Source organism: Zophobas morio, unplaced genomic scaffold (genome assembly GCF_036711695.1).
Source record: "Zophobas morio isolate AGI-343-1 ecotype UQ-CSIRO unplaced genomic scaffold, CSIRO_AGI_Zmor_V1 ptg000008l, whole genome shotgun sequence".
Taxonomy (NCBI): domain Eukaryota; kingdom Metazoa; phylum Arthropoda; class Insecta; order Coleoptera; family Tenebrionidae; genus Zophobas; species Zophobas morio.
This window is the reverse complement of record NW_026972113.1, coordinates 5,441,022-5,459,099: the sequence shown is the minus strand read 5'-3', so window position 1 is coordinate 5,459,099 and position 18,078 is coordinate 5,441,022. Positions and strand designations below refer to the sequence as shown.

The following is an 18,078-nucleotide window of genomic DNA, read 5'->3' as shown; positions in this document are numbered from 1 at the left end:
ACTTTTTCGATATATCATTTTTTTAATTTCTCGTCATTTCCGTTTAGGAATTTTTCAATTTGCGGATTTTTCGACTTTTTAAATTTTGGAATTTGGATTTTTCTCGGTTTTTCGAATTTTTAATGTCTCGATTTTCCAATTTTTCATTTATTCAGATTTTCCATACTTCAATTTTTCAATCTTTTAAATTTCAGATTTTTCGATACCCCGAATTTTGGATTTTTTAGTTCTCCAATAATTCTATTTGTCAATTTTTGGAGAAATTGAAATTTTTTATTTCTCAGTTTTTGATTTTTCGATTTTGGGTTTTTCAATATTTTGATCCTTTAATTTCTTCGATTTGTCGACTTTTGATTTTTCGATTTCCCGATTTTTTGACTTTTTCGATTTTTCAATTTTCCGATTTAAAAATTTCTTGGTTTCTTCATTATTCGATTTCTCGATTTTTCGATGCTTCAGTTTAACGATTTTTTTCATTTTCCCCTCTTCAGTTTTTCAGTTTTTCAAGTTTCTAAATTTTGAATTTCTATCAATTTTTCGATTGATTTTTTTATTTTCCCATTTCTCGATTTCTCGACTTTTGAATGTTTTGATTTTTCATTTTTTCAAATCTTCCACTTTTCCATTTTTCAATTATTCGATTTTCCTATTTTTCGATATCTCAATTTTTCGATGTTTCAATTTTGGGTTTTTTTCAGTATTTTGATTCTACAATTTTTTAACTTTTTCATTTATCGATTTATAGATTTTTTTGCTTTTTTGATATTTCAGTTTTTCGTTTTCACAATTTTTCCTCATTTCAGTTTTGGAATTCTTCAATTTCTTGATTTTTCAGTTTTTCTATTCTTCAGCTTTCCGATTTTTCAATTTTTCAGATTTTTGAATTCTAAATTTCTCGGTTATTCGACTCTTCGATTTTTTGATTATTAAATTTTAGAATTTTTAATTTTTCACTTTTCGAAAATTTTATTCTATTTCTCGATTTTTGGGTTTTTCAGTTATTCGATTTTTATATTTTTCAATTTTTCGAACATTTAAATTTTTCATTCTTCACTTTTTTGATTTTTCAATTTTTCGATTTTTGAAATTTTTCGACTTCTCAGTTTCACATTTCTATTTTATAATTTTTAATTTCTTGATTTTTCGGTTTTTCGATTTTTCAATTTTTAAAATTTTAGATTTTCTTATTTTTCCATCTTCCAATTTTTCAATTCTTCGGTTTTTCAATTTTTCGAATTCTAAATTTTTTTTAAATTCACTTTTTCGATATATCATTTTTTTAATTTCTCGTCATTTCCGTTTAGGAATTTTTCAATTTGCGGATTTTTCGACTTTTTAAATTTTGGAATTTGGATTTTTCTCGGTTTTTCGAATTTTTAATGTCTCGATTTTCCAATTTTTCATTTATTCAGATTTTCCATACTTCAATTTTTCAATCTTTTAAATTTCAGATTTTTCGATACCCCGAATTTTGGATTTTTTAGTTCTCCAATAATTCTATTTGTCAATTTTTGGAGAAATTGAAATTTTTTATTTCTCAGTTTTTGATTTTTCGATTTTGGGTTTTTCAATATTTTGATCCTTTAATTTCTTCGATTTGTCGACTTTTGATTTTTCGATTTCCCGATTTTTTGACTTTTTCGATTTTTCAATTTTCCGATTTAAAAATTTCTTGGTTTCTTCATTATTCGATTTCTCGATTTTTCGATGCTTCAGTTTAACGATTTTTTTCATTTTCCCCTCTTCAGTTTTTCAGTTTTTCAAGTTTCTAAATTTTGAATTTCTATCAATTTTTCGATTGATTTTTTTATTTTCCCATTTCTCGATTTCTCGACTTTTGAATGTTTTGATTTTTCATTTTTTCAAATCTTCCACTTTTCCATTTTTCAATTATTCGATTTTCCTATTTTTCGATATCTCAATTTTTCGATGTTTCAATTTTGGGTTTTTTTCAGTATTTTGATTCTACAATTTTTTAACTTTTTCATTTATCGATTTATAGATTTTTTTGCTTTTTTGATATTTCAGTTTTTCGTTTTCACAATTTTTCGTCATTTCAGTTTTGGAATTCTTCAATTTCTTGATTTTTCAGTTTTTCTATTCTTCAGTTTTCCGATTTTTCAATTTTTCAGATTTTTGAATTCTAAATTTCTCGGTTATTCGACTCTTCGATTTTTTGATTATTAAATTTTAGAATTTTTAATTTTTCACTTTTCGAAAATTTTATTCTATTTCTCGATTTTTGGGGGTTTTTCAGTTATTCGATTTTTATATTTTTCAATTTTTCGAACATTTAAATTTTTCATTCTTCACTTTTTTGATTTTTCAATTTTTCGATTTTTGAAATTTTTCGACTTCTCAGTTTCACATTTCTATTTTATAATTTTTAATTTCTTGATTTTTCGGTTTTTCGATTTTTCAATTTTTAAAATTTTAGATTTTCTTATTTTTTCATCTTCCAATTTTTCAATTCTTCGGCTTTTCAATTTTTCGAATTCTAAATTTTTTTTAAATTCAGTTTTTCGATATATCAGTTTTTTAATTTCTCGTCATTTCCGTTTAGGAATTTTTCAATTTGCGGATTTTTCGACTTTTTAAATTTTGGAATTTGGATTTTTCTCGGTTTTTCGAATTTTTAATGTCTCGATTTTTCAATTTTTCATTTATTCAGATTTTCCATACTTCAATTTTTCAATTTTTTTTTTTCAGATTTTTCGATACCCCGAATTTTGGATTTTTTACTTCGTCAATATTTCTATTTGTCAATTTTTTGAGAAATTGAAATTTTTGATTTCTCAGTTTTTGATTTTTCGATTTTGGGTTTTTCAATATTTTGATCCTTTAATTTCTTCGATTTGTCGACTTTTGATTTTTCGATTTCCCGATTTTTTTACTTTTTCGATTTTTCAATTTTCCGATTTAAAAATTTCTTGGTTTCTTCATTATTCGATTTCTCGATTTTCCGATGCTTCAGTTTAACGATTTTTTTCATTTTCCCCTCTTCAGTTTTTCAGTCTTTCAAGTTTCTAAATTTTGAATTTCTATCAATTTTTCGATTGATTTTTTTATTTTCCCATTTCTCGATTTCTCGACTTTTGAATGTTTTGATTTTTCATTTTTTCAAATCTTCCACTTTTCTATTTTTCAATTATTCGATTTTCCTATTTTTCGATATCTCAATTTTTCGATGTTTCAATTTTGGGTTTTTTTCAGTATTTTGATTCTACAATTTTTTAACTTTTTCATTTATCGATTTATAGATTATTTTGCTTTTTCGATTTTTCAATTTTTCGTTTTCACAATTTTTCCTCATTTCAGTTTTGGAATTCTTCAATTTCTTGATTTTTCAGTTTTTCTATTCTTCAGCTTTCCGATTTTTCAATTTTTCAGATTTTTGAATTCTAAATTTCTCGGTTATTCGACTCTTCGATTTTTTGATTATTAAATTTTAGAATTTTTAATTTTTCACTTTTCGAAAATTTTATTCTATTTCTCGATTTTTGGGTTTTTCAGTTATTCGATTTTTATATTTTTCAATTTTTCGAACATTTAAATTTTTCATTCTTCACTTTTTTGATTTTTCAATTTTTCGATTTTTGAAATTTTTCGACTTCTCAGTTTCACATTTCTATTTTATAATTTTTAATTTCTTGATTTTTCGGTTTTTCGATTTTTCAATTTTTAAAATTTTAGATTTTCTTATTTTTTCATCTTCCAATTTTTCAATTCTTCGGTTTTTCAATTTTTCGAATTCTAAATTTTTTTTAAATTCAGTTTTTCGATATATCAATTATTTAATTTCTCGTCATTTCCGTTTAGGAATTTTTCAATTTGCGGATTTTTCGACTTTTTAAATTTTGGAATTTGGATTTTTCTCGGTTTTTCGAATTTTTAATGTCTCGATTTTTCAATTTTTCATTTATTCAGATTTTCCATACTTCAATTTTTCAAACTTTTAAATTTCAGAATTTTCGATACCCCGAATTTTGGATTTTTTAGTTCGTCAATATTTCTATTTGTCAATTTTTTGAGAAATTGAAATTTTTGATTTCTCAGTTTTTGATTTTTCGATTTTGGGTTTTTCAATATTTTGATCCTTTAATTTCTTCGATTTGTCGACTTTTGATTTTTTGATTTTCCGATTTTTTTACTTTTTCGATCTTTCAATTTTCCGATTTAAAAATTTCTTGGTTTCTTTATTATTCGATTTCTCGATTTTCCGATGCTTCAGTTTAACGATTTTTTTCATTTTCCCCTCTTCAGTTTTTCAGTTTTTCAAGTTTCTAAATTTTGAATTTCTATCAATTTTTCGATTGATTTTTTTATTTTCCCATTTCTCGATTTCTCAACTTTTGAATGTTTTGATTTTTCATTTTTTCAAATCTTCCACTTTTCCATTTTTCAATTATTCGATTTTCCTATTTTTCGATGTTTCAATTTTGGGTTTTTTCAGTATTTTGATTCTACAATTTTTTAACTTTTTCATTTCATTTCAAAATTAATTCATGACAAGAAAAACTGACATTTCAAACATGAAAAATGGAATAATTATTTGAAGAAACGAACAAGTGAAAAATCAATAGATAAAAGATCGAAAAATTGAAAATCAAGAATCAGAAAAATCGAAAAATTGATTTACATAACGAAAAATTGAAAAATTGAAAAGATGAAAATTTGAACAAAGGACTGAACTGAAAATATTAAAAGATAACAACAAATTGAAGAAACGAAAAACTAGACAACTTAAAAGACGAAAAATCGCAAAATTAACTGAAGAAAAAAAAACTGGCAATTTCAAACACAAAAAATGGACTAATTATTTGAAGAAACGAACAAGTGAAAAATGAAAGATCGAAAAATTGGAAAACAAGAATCTCAAAAATCGATCAATTCAAAAAATGAGAAAGCGAAAAAATAGAAATGAATAACTGTACACTTCAAAAGAAGAAAAATCGAAAAATTAATTTATGGAACGAAAAATTATAAAACTCAAATGATGAAAAATTGAAGAAAGGAATGAACTGAAAATGTCAAAAGATAACGAAAAATTGGAAAATTTAAAAGAGAAGAAAAATCGTAAAAATAATTGAAGAAAAGAAAAATGGACAATTTCAAACATGAAAAATGGACGAATTATTTGAAGAAACGAACAAGTGAAACATTCAAGAAATTGAAAAATCGAAAATCTTAAAATCCACAATTTCAAAAATTGAAAAATTGAAGAACGCAAGGTGAAAAATCGAAACACTGAAAATCGAGAATGTGAAAAATCGATAAATTAAAGAAATTAAAAAGCAAATAAAGAAGAAATGAAGAAGTGAACACTTCAAAAGAAGAAACATCGAAAAATAATTTACGGGACGAAAAATTGAAAAAATCAGAAGTTCACAAATTGAAGAAAGGAATGAACTGAAAATGTTAAAAGATAACGAAAAATTGAAGTAACGAAAAACTGGAAAACTTAAAAGACGAAAAATCGCAAAATTAACTGAAGAAAAGAAAAACTGGCAATTTCAACCATAAAAAATTGACTAATTATTTGAAGAAACGAACAAGTGAAAAATGAAAGATCGAAAAATCGGAAATCAAGAATCTCAAAAATCGATCAATTAAAGAAATGAGAAAGCGAAAAAATAGAAATGAATAACTGTACACTTCAAAAGAAGAAAAATCGAAAAATTAACTTAGGGGAACGAAAAATTGAAAAATTCAAATGATGAAAAATTGAAGAAAGGAATGAACTGAAAATGTGAAAAGATAACGAAAAATTGAAGAAACGAAAAATTGGAAAACTTAAAAGAGGAAAAATCGCAAAATTAATTAAAAAAAGAAAAACTGACAATTTCAAACACGAAAAATTGACTAAATATTTGAAGAAACGAACACGTGAAAATTCAAAAGATGAAAGATCGAAAAATGGAAAATCTAGAATCTGAAAAATCGAAAAATTGATTTACGTAACGAAAAATTAAAAAATTCAAAAGATTAAAAATGAAGAAACGAAAAATTGAGAAACTTAAAAGTTGAAAAATCTTAAAAATAATTGAAGAAAAGAAAAACGGACAATTTCAAACATGAAAAATGGACAAATTATTTCAAGAATCGAACAAGTGGAAAATTCAAAAGAGGAAAAATCGAAAAACTCAAAATCGAGAATTTCAAAAATTGAAAAATTGAAGAATCTGATAAATCGATAAATTAAAGATATGAAAAAGCGAAAGAAGAAGAAATGAAAAACTGATTATTTCAAAAGTTGAAAAATTGAACAAAGGAATGAACCGAAAATGTCAAAAAATAACGAAAAATCGCAAAATTAATTCAATAAAAGAAAAACGAACAATTTCAAACCTATAAAATGGAATAATTATTTGAAGAAACCAACAAGTGAAAAAAAAGAAATGAAAAAGTAAACACTTCAGCATTGAAAAGATGAAAAATTTAAGAAAAGAATAAACTGAAAATTTCGAAAAAAGAAACGAAAAACTAAAAAATTCAAAAGACCAGCAATCGAAAAATTAATTGAAAAGAAAAACTGAAAAATTCAAAAATGAGAAAAAAAATTAATTAATCGAAAAAACGAAATACTGAAAGTTTCAAAACATTAAAAATCGAAAAATTAATTGAAGAAAAGAAAGGCGGAAAAATTCAGAAGATTAGAACATAAAAAAGATTACAAAAAAATTCAGAAATTCGGACGCAAAACTGAAGACCCGAAAAATAAATTAAAAACCTAGGATTTGAAACATCGAAAAAAAGAAGAAAACGTCAAAAGATAACGAAAAATTGGAAGATTTAAAAGACGAAAAAGAGCAAAATTAATGGAATAAAAGAAAAACTGACAATTTCAAACATGAAAAATGGACTAATTTTATTAATATTTGAAGAAACGAACAAGTGAAAAATTCAAAAGATGAAAAATCGAAAAATTGAAAATCGAGAATATTAAAAAAAATTGAAGAAATGAAAAGCAAAAAATAGAAGAAATAAAAAAAAGAAAAATTCAAACCAGGAAAAATTGAAGGAAAGAATGAACTACAAATTTCAAAATACAATTGAAGAAACGAAAAATTGAAAATTTCAAAAACATGAAAAATCGAAAAACACAGAAGAAATAAAAAATAAATTAAAAATCAAGATTCTGAAAAATCGATAAATTGAAAAAATGAAAAATCGAAAAAAGAAGAAATGGAAAACTAAACGAGAAATCGAAAAATTGATTTACGGGACGAAAAATTGAAAAAAAGAATGAACTGAAAAATTCAAAAAACGGACAATCGAGAAAGTAATTGAAAAGAAAAACTGAAAAGCTCGAAAATGAAAAAGCGATAAATTAAATTGAAACGACGAAAAACTGAAGAAACGACTAATAAATTAAAAATCACGCTGTTGGTGGAGATGAGGGACATTTACATAAAATTTTAAAAGAATCGATCCGGTAAAACAATAGCAATAATAATTATTAAATTGTCAATAACAAAAAAAATAATCATCAATATCCCTGAGAAGCTGAATTGTTAAGAAAGAATTTTTTAGTACTCAAAAAAGTGAAGCTGAAAAGATTTGCTATTACTAAAAACAAAAAACTATAGGATTATCGCATCATAAATGTGCTCGCTGCGCTCGCGTTCTTTGGGTGTGTTTACTTTTTTTCTTTTTTTTTTTTAATAAGGGTGGGTGGGAGGAAGACTACTCTTAATATTTTTCAGTCTTATCTTGGCGAGTACTAGCCCCGCCCACCCACCCTATATTTTCTTACAGGGTATGTGATCTGCCAAAATTAGTTTTATCTTAGCATATACTAGGCCCGCCCACCCGCCCTCTATCTTCTCAGACGACATGTGATTTGCTAAAATCAGCCTTACAAGTACTAACAAAAAAAAATTAAAAATTGCTAATCGAAAAACTTTAAAAATAATTGAAGAAAATAAAAAGGGACAATTTCAAACATGAAAAATGGACGAATTATTTGAAGAAACGAACAAGTGAAACATTCAAAAAATTGAAAAATCGAAAATCTTAAAATCCAGAATTTCAAAAATTGAAAAATTGAAGAACGCAAGGTGAAAAATCGAAACACTGAAAATCGAGAATGTGAAAAATCGATAAATTAAAGAAATTAAAAAGCAAAAAAAGAAGAAATGAAGAACTGAACACTTCATAAGAAGAAAAATCGAAAAATAATTTACGGAACGAAAAATTGAAAAAATCAGAAGTTCACAAATTGAAGAAAGGAATGAACTGAAAATGTTAAAAGATAGCAAAAAATTGAAGAAACGAAAAACTGGAAAACTTAAAAGACGAAAAATCGCAAAATTAACTGAAGAAAAGGAAAACTGGCAATTTCAAACATAAAAAATGCACTAATTATTTGAAGAAACGAACAAGTGAAAAATGAAAGATCAAAAAAATTGGAAAACAAGAATCTCAAAAATCGATCAATTAAAGAAATGAGAAAGCGAAAAAATAGAAATTAATAACTGTACACTTCAAAAGAAGAAAAATCGAAAAATTAATTTAGGAACGAAAAATTGAAAAATTCAAATGATGAAAAATTGAAGAAAGAAATGAACCGAAAATGTCAAAATTTAACTAAAAATTGGAAAACTTAAAAGAAACGAAAAATCGTAAAAATAATTGAAGAAAAGAAAAAGGGACAATTTCAAACATGAAAAGTGGACGAATTATTTGAAAAAACGAACAAGTGAAATATTCAAAAAATTGAAAAATCGAAAATCTTAAAATCCAGAATTTCTAAAATTGAAAAATTGAAGAACGCAAGGTGAAAAATCGAAACAGTGAAAATCGAGAATGTGAAAAATCGATAAATTAAGGAAATTAAAAAGCAAAAAAAGAAGAAATGAAGAAGTGAACACTTCAAAAGAAGAAAAATCGAAAAATAATTTACGGAACGAAAAATTGAAAAAATCAGAAGTTCACAAATTGAAGAAAAGAATGAACTGAAAATGTTAAAAGATAGAAAAAATTGAAGAAACGAAAAACTGTAAAACTCCAAAGACGAAAAATCGCAAAATTAACTGAAGAAAAGAAAAACTGACAATTTCAAATATAAAAAATGGACTAATTATTTGAAGAAACGAACAAGTTAAAAATGAAAGACCGAAAAATTGGAAAACAAGAATCTCAAAAATCGATCAATTAAAGAAATGAGAAAGCGAAAAAATAGAAATGAATAACTGTACACTTCAAAAGAAGAAAAATCGAAAAATTAATTTAGGGGAACGAAAAATTGAAAAATTCAAATGATGAAAAATTGAAGAAAGGAATGAACTGAAAATGTGAAAAGATAACGAAAAATTGAAGAAACGAAAAATTGGAAAACTTAAAAGAGGAAAAATCGCAAAATTAATTAAAAAAAGAAAAACTGACAATTTCAAACACAAAAAATGGACTAAATATTTGAAGAAACGAACACGTGAAAAATTCAAAAGATGAAAGATCGAAAAATAGAAAATCTAGAATTTGAAAAATCGAAAAATTGATTTACGTAACGAAAAATTAAAAAATTCAAAAGATTAAAAATGAAGAAACGAAAAATTGAGAAACTTAAAAGTTGAAAAATCTTAAAAATAATTGAAGAAAAGAAAAACGGACAATTTCAAACATGAAAAATGGACAAATTATTTCAAGAATCGAACAAGTGGAAAATTCAAAAGAGGAAAAATCGAAAAACTCAAAATCGAGAATTTCAAAAATTGAAAAATTGAAGAATCTGATAAATCGATAAATTAAAGATATGAAAAAGCGAAAGAAGAAGAAATGAAAAACTGAATATTTCAAAAGATGAAAAATTGAACAAAGGAATGAACCGAAAATGTCAAAAAATAACGAAAAATCGCAAAATTAATTCAATAAAAGAAAAACGAACAATTTCAAACCTATAAAATGGAATAATTATTTGAAGAAACCAACAAGTGAAAAAAAAAGAAATGAAAAAGTAAACACTTCAGCATTGAAAAGATGAAAAATTTAAGAAAAGAATAAACTGAAAATTTCGAAAACAGAAACGAAAAACTAAAAAATTCAAAAGACCAACAATCGAAAAATTAATTGAAAAGAAAAACTGAAAAATTCAAAAATGAAAAAAAAAATAAATTAATGAAAAAAACGAAATACTGAAAGTTTCAAAACATTAAAAATCGAAAAATTAATTGAAGAAAAGAAAGGCGGAAAAATTCAGAAGATTAAAACATAAAAAAGATAACAAAAAAATTCAGAAATTCGGACGCAAAACTGAAGACCCGAAAAATAAATTAAAAACCTAGGATTTGAAACATCGAAAAAAAGAAGAAAACGTCGAAAGATAACGAAAAATTGGAAGATTTAAAAGACGAAAAATCGCAAAATTAATTGAATAAAAGAAGAACTGACAATTTCAAACATGAAAAATGGACTAATTTTATTATTATTTGAAGAAACGAACAAGTGAAAAATTCAAAAGATGAAAAATCGAAAAATTGAAAATCGAGAATATTAAAAAAAAATTGAAGAAATGAAAAGCAAAAAATAGAAGAAATAAAAAACTGAAAAATTCAAACCAGGAAAAATTTAAGAAAAGAATGAACTACAAATTTCAAAATACAATTGAAGAAACGAAAAACTGAAAATTTCAAAAACATGAAAAATCGAAAAATTGGAAAATTCAGACGAAACACAGAAGAAATAAAAAATAAATTAAAAATCAAGATTCTGAAAAATCGATAAATTGAAAAAATGAAAAATCGAAAAAAGAAGAAATGGAAAACTAAACGAAAAATCGAAAAATTGATTTACGGGACAAAAAATTGAAAAAAGAATGAACTGAAAAATTCAAAAGACAGACAATCGAGAAAGTAATTGAAAAGAAAAACTGAAAAGCTCGAAAATGAAAAAGCGATAAATTAAATTGAAACGACGAAAAACTGAAGAAACGACTAATAAATTAAAAATCACGCTGTTGGTGGAGATGAGGGACATTTACATAAAATTTTAAAAGAATCGATCCGGTAAAACAATAGCAATAATAATTATTAAATTGTCAATAACAAAAAAAATAATCATCAATATCCCTGAGAAGCTGAATTGTTAAGAAAGAATTTTTTAGTACTCAAAAAAGTGAAGTTGAAAAGATTTGCTATTACTAAAAACAAAAAACTATAGGATTATCGCAACATAAATGTGCTCGCTGCGCTCGCGTTCTTTGGGTGTTTATTTATTTTTTGTTGTAATTTGCTAAAATCAGCCTTACAAGTACTAACAAAAAAAAAAAATGAAAAATTGCTAATCGAAAAATTGAAAAATCCAAAAAGTGAGAAATTAAAAATTGAAAAGTCGAGAAATTGCAAATTGAAAAATTGAAGAAACAAGAAACTCAAAAAAATAAAATCGAAACACTGAAAAAAATAACGAAAATTTTAAACTTGAAAACTCGAAATTGAAGAAATAAGAACTGAAAAATTGAAGAATTGAAAAATTCAAGCAAAAAATCGAAAAAATTAATGGATCAATCAATTTATTTTATTGAATAAATCAAGAATTGCAAAACTGAATGGTTTAAAATCTTGCAGACGTTTTAAAGTTATTGTGAACATGGTAAATGGTTAATCAAAATACATAATGTCTGTTTATTTCCCCCCCAAAAAAAATGATGATGTCATCTCAAAATTTTGCCGAATAAATTCTACCCAAAATGTCCAAAATATGATGAGTGTTTACTTGTGATTTATCCACTGCATTATTTTTTTTTTTAGACTTGCTTAAACAGGTGGCTCAAATAAATGAAATTTATTTACCTTCCATCAATTTTTTGATATTAGAATTTTTCGTTTTCAAGTTCTTGATTCTTGTTTTTCATTTTCTCGTTTTGATAACACTATTTTTCTTTTTACAATTCCTTATTTTTTTTAATATTTCTTTCGATTTTATAATTTTAAAATTGAATAATGGAAAATTGAAAACTCGTGAAATTCTTTCTCCAGAACCAATAAAAATCAAATGATGTAAATGGAATAAAGGTAGGTGGGAGGGGCCTTTTTTACTTTGTTTTAAATCTTAGACTCTACCGCTTGTTAAAATAGAGGCAAGCGACAAGAAATGGGCGGAGCTGAGTTTAGGTTTTTCTAAAAAGAGTTATAAGCAAGCAGTAACTCCACCCCCCGACCCCCTCTTCATTCCAATGAATACTCTTAATATTATTGGATCTTATCTTGGCAAGTACTAGCCCCGCCCACCCACCCTCTGTTTTCTTGGAAGGTATGTGATTTGCCAAAATTAGTTTTATCTTAGCATGTACTAGGCCCGCCCACCCGCCCTCTCTCTTCTTAGAGGGTATATGATTTGCTAAAATCAGTCTTATCTTAGCAAGGACTAACAAACAAAAAAATAAAAATTGAAAAATTCCAAATCGAAATATCGAAAATCCAAAAAGTGAGAAATTAAAAATTGAAAACTCAAGAAATTGCAAATAGAAAAATTGCAAAATCTGAAAACTGAAACATCCAAAAATTGGAAAATCGAAAAACCGAAAAATTTAAAAATAAAAAAACAAAAAAAATAAAAAATTGCAAATCGAAAAATTGAAGAAACGAGAAATTGCCAAATATAAAAATTGAAAAAATCAAAAGTTGGAAAATTGATTTATTATGACAATAAATTCTAAACAGTTAGTGACGATTAGTTTGTTAACACTTCTACAAGACCAAATCGATTAAAAAAAAAGTTAAATTGCGGCTAAGGTATTATGGTTATCACACTATATACCATAAAAATTTCATGATATAATATTAATGAATTATTATATCAATTTATAGCGAAATTCGCCCTGAGCGAGTCCGAGAGTGCATTCTTTTGAGGAAAGGCAGACTTTTATGACCAAGTATATGCCTTCTTTTACTTTACACAACAACAAAATGTATAAAAAAAACTACCGGTCACAGTTTTCGTTAATCATGAAACCAAAATTCAAAGTGTCCGTTGTATTCTGAATGTGAACCTTTTTAATGTTACCATTTGTTACAAATTATGTTATACGAGACTGTACTTACAATGTACAATGTGACAAACATTAAAATTAACTAAATTTTTTAACGAGTATGTACAATAGGTAAAAGTTCAGCAAACGTCAACTCGTCATTGTTGACAATTTAATTGATCTCCTGTTTCAACTAGGGATTCGGTCTCGTCTCGTCTCGTCGAGATTTAATGGGTCTCGATATCGGGCTCGTCAAATCTCGAAACGTAGATATCGGTCTCGATTTTCGAGAGTCTCGATTATTATAGTCTCGGTATCGTCTCGCGAGAGTCTCGAAAGTCTCGAAAGTCTCGCTACAGTCTTTATTTCCTAGAATTGTTTTCCTACATCCACTGGGGTCAAGAACTTTCTGAGAATTAAGAAAACCAGTTCAATTTCTAATGATTTGTCGAGCATTGTAATATTATTCGCATTCGAGTGTAAGTACGCTGACGTGCCAGACTGAGATATTATTGAGAAAGAATTGAAAAAAATTTAGTAGGCTTTACCTTGAACAAGGATCTTTAAGATGCAGTCAAAGAAAACAAATTATAATGAATCTGTACATCTTAATAACGCGATTGATAGTGACAGTGAACCTTCGACTGCAAGCACAGAAAAAAAACGAACTGTCAAAGATTTTTTTCATTTTGAAATGGAAAATAATTTTAAAATAGGTGTTTGTAAATTGTGTTCGACAAGAAAATGTATAAAAATGAAGGATTCCAACACAAGTGGATTAAAAAAACATTTAAAGTCAATACATCGAAACTCATATGAAGAAATATTTGGGGTTAATGTTAATGTCGCAGAGAAGGGGCAACTGAAATTGGAGGATGCATTTAAGTCTACTTCAAAGGTAAATACAGGTACAATATAGGTTTTTGTGTGAATGTGAATGTTATTTTTTTCTCACTTCTCGAATATATAATTAACAGGGGGATTTACCAAAGTTTGAAACGGCCGGTGCCGACGCAGTGAGTTCGAATTTATCCTTTTTCAGTCAAGTTTTGTGATAATTAAAGCTGAATTTTTGCGAAAAAATCATTAGTTCCAATTTAAAAAACAAATTATAAAATTATTAGCTACTCTTTGGGGGCTCGACTCTTTTTAAAAAAAGGTCCTACTGTGGAACTATAATTGGATATTAAAACCCAATTTTGGGTTGTTTTATGATTTTTTTAGCAAAACTTAATGCCTCTGCCTCTGACGACAATTAAATTTTTTTAGAAGTTGTGTAAAACAATAGTCTTTCATTGTCACAAAATGTGACTGTAAAACAAAAAATCAGAACTAACTGCATTGGTTGCTTCAAAGCTCCGTGCTCTGAAAATCTCTCAAAATCTTAAATAAAAAAAAAGATTTTACATATTTCATATAATAATACTCGTAATAACGTAATCACATGTTTTTAAGTAATAAGTTCTGATTACTAACCTATATAAATACAACTACGATTTTTTTGCTTTTCAGCATCTGGTGAAAACAGCCGATGCAACAGACATTTTTGTTAAAGAAACAGTTATATGGACATCAAGAAAAAGTTTGCCGTATAACTTTTTTGATGACGAAGCTACACAGAATTATTTCAAATTAATTTCTCCAAATCTATCAATGCCAAAAAAAGACAAACTACGTTGTAAAACTCTCAAATATTTCGAACAAATGCGTGAAAATGTAAAACAACTTTTACTTGACACTAGCAGTAAAATTTCTTTTACTGTAGACGGTTGGACGTCTGTTAACAGAAAATCTTATTATGGAATAACAGCACATTACATAGATGACAACTGGAAATTATGTTCTCTAACTTTAGATTTTTTACCATCTGATGGAAAACATACAGGTTTAGACATTGCAAAACTCTTTCACTCATCTATAGAATTTTTCGGTCTTAAAGAAAAAATTCAAGGCATCACCATGGACAATGCTTCTGCCAACGACATGTTTATAGCAGAATTGAAAAAACTTCTGAATCAAGAAAGCATTAGATTTGACGAAAAAAATAGCCACTTCCGATGTATGCACACATTTGCAACTTAGGCGTGAAAGATATTTTAAACACTCTAAAAATAGAAGAGGTACGAACAGAGGATCATGAAGATGATTATAGTGCTGATGAGAACAATGAAGAAGATTCTGAGGAGGAAAACGATGCTGATAGAATATCATTTGTTGAAAAAATTCGTGGAATATTTAAAAAAATACGTAAATCAGAACAACTATGCAATAAGTTTAGAAGTTGTTGTGAAGTAAAAAGAATAACCTACAAGGATCCTCCTTTAGATGTATCAACTAGATGGAACAGTACGCAGGCAATGCTGGAAGTTGCTTACAGTATGAAAGAAGCTTTACAACTGCTCTCTGAAAATAATGCCGTTTTAAAGCGCTATTCTCTAACTGCCTATGAATGGATTTGGGTGAACAAATTGAAAGAAGTTTTAAAATATTTTAAAAATTTTTCAGTGGTTTTGGAAGGAGAACAATATCCTACCTTATCACTAACCGTTATAGCCTTTAATTTACTACTTGATAGACTGGAGTCATTCATGAATTCATTGAATATTGCTGACGAAACCGGCATATGCTTTTATAATGCATGTGAAAATGGAAAAAGAAAAATCCTGAAACACTATCAAAAAATTAACTGGATTTATTGTGCCGCTCTATTATTAGATCCGCGTCATAACCTACGGAAATTCGATCAAACTGCATGGGGAAAAGAGTTGAAACATTATTCAGTGGTATTTTTTGAAAAAGTTTTTCAGCAGGAATACCACCCCTATTATGAGGACAGTGACTACCCAAAGCATCAACCTACAAAATCAACGGCATCAACAGACAACAATCCCCTAAGCAGTATATTGGCATTTTTTGACGACACCACTGCTAATTTGTCTCCAGCAGAATGTTGGAGAACTGAGCTTAACCGTTATTATACAGAACCAGCCCCAGCACCTACCATAAACATTTTAGAATGGTGGAACATTCATAGAAGTATTTACCCTAATTTAGCAAAAATGGCCAAAGATATTCTAGCCATACCTGCTACATCCGTACCTGTGGAAAGAGTATTTTCAAGGGCAGGACAAATTATGCGGAAAGAAAGAAATCGGCTCACAGCCGAAACTGCACGAAGTCAATTGTGTATTGGTTCCTGGGCTCATTGCCCTCATGCAAATAAAATTATGCTTTGATTTTTTTATATACTCGTAACATACTCGTTTTTAATTATCTTTCTCTGTTTTATATTTTATTAGAATAGAACTAAATAAATGTTTTTTTCAAATTATTTACATATAATTTTATAAAACCGATACTCGAGAGTCTCGGCATTTGGTCTCGATCTCGCCGAGAGTTTCGGCAAAAGGTCTCGAAAGTGAGTCTCGCTTATTTTCTGGTATCGGTCTCGGGTATCGTCCCGAATTTTAAGCGATTCCGAGACGAGAACGAGATTAGTCTCGATTATTGCGAATCCCTAGTTTCAACAAGGCGGCAAACTCAAAGTCAACTTTGATGAAACCATAATTATTTATGAACACTTTCAGAACCAGTCGGAAGCTAGTTAAGCTCGCTCGACTTTGCATACTTCAGTATCAATTTTCCAAAATCACCCTGTAGCTGACAGAATCGATTACACGGTCACAATTGCATCACTTCAAAGGTGTCCCTAATCCCGGGGCGGCTCTCTGATTTTCACGCACCATTGACCCTAAATGACATTTGTGTCTCCAATAACCAGTAGGTAAACACAGCCGAATCGAAAACCCTCCCCGAATCGTAATTCATCGCACCACTCTGTATATGCAAATCGGCTGATTTTAATCAGCATCCGTCTGAATTCAAGACGTGCAAATATTTGAGGATCCGATGAAAAATGAGATTTTTATTTCCGGCTGGCCTACATTTCATAACACCGAAATAATATAACTTCTGTACGGGAGCAATATGGGGTTATTGGCCTCGTTTTCTTCGGAAAGAGCGAAACATTGAAAATCACTTTCATTCGCTAATTAGAAATACAGATCTGGTGTTTAATTTTGCTTAATAACTTTTACTTTTTTGTTGGATAAGAGTTACGTGAAGACGCATGACGCGTTTTTTCTGCTTGGAATTCATGCGACCAAATCCGGTTTGGATTAATCACAATAGAAAATAGGTACATGTGGGAACGAGTAAACAAACACTTACAACGTAAGACACCCAGCATGGTCCTCATATGGTAGCGTAATCCCAAGAAAAACAGGCGCGACTAGTCCGACATCAATGGTAAAAGGGCGGCGAGGGAAAACTCAAACGGAATACTAATTTACGGGCACTGTCACCACCGAAAAGCACACAATTTTGACAATTTTGCGCAATTTCCGCGGAGCGAAGTACACAGTAACTTCGCTGGAAGCAGACTGAAGAAAAATGTTTTGAAAACATTGCGCTTTCCCCACTCTTGTCACGCTGACAGCGCAGAATCCTACGTTGCCGATAACTGTGGGGGTCTCGAGGCAGACCGCAACTTTTCGGTTTTTAAATATCGGTTCAAACTAGTGATTGTTTGCCTCAGTTTTCCATTTTTTCCATTATGAAAATTATGACCATCATTGTGTACATTTTGACACCAAAACTTTGATCTGGAAAATCGAAATTTTCATTTGTAAAGTCGGGATTCCAATTCTAAAAAACAGAAACAAATCTTAATTCCAAAATTAAATGTCTAAACTCAATTCTTGAACTGGAGATCGAAATGAATTTCAAACAGAGAATATTCAAGTTTTAAATACTTGTACCAATTTTAACTTAACTTTTTGGTTGACGTTCTCCGAGCAAATTGAAAGTTGGATTGTATGAAATCTTAAATGTATAGAGACAAGTCTGAGCTGTAAAATTGTTCGTCAGATAATTTATATTAAAAGAAAATTATGTAATTGATTATAGGATTTATTATACAAAACTGAAATTTATGAATGATTCTGTGTATGAAATGCAAATGTGATCACAGATTTCCTCGTGAACCGACAAAACTCATATTCAAGACGATCAAAATCAGGATAAGCTGGTCTCCATCGAGAATAAATGTT

General features: G+C 27.9%; 1 protein-coding gene across 2 annotated transcripts in view; it reads right to left on the bottom strand.

Moving 5' to 3' along the window:
- The window catches only part of LOC135125139 (uncharacterized protein), a 275,297-nt gene extending 257,903 nt beyond the window's left edge, over nucleotides 1-17,394 (bottom strand). For both annotated transcript variants that reach the window (XM_064050495.1, XM_064050496.1), the window contains exon 1: nucleotides 17,198-17,394. The gene's annotated coding sequence lies outside the window, so the exon portion shown is untranslated. The remainder of the gene's footprint in view (nucleotides 1-17,197) is intronic.
- Nucleotides 17,395-18,078: the final 684 nt, after the last annotated feature.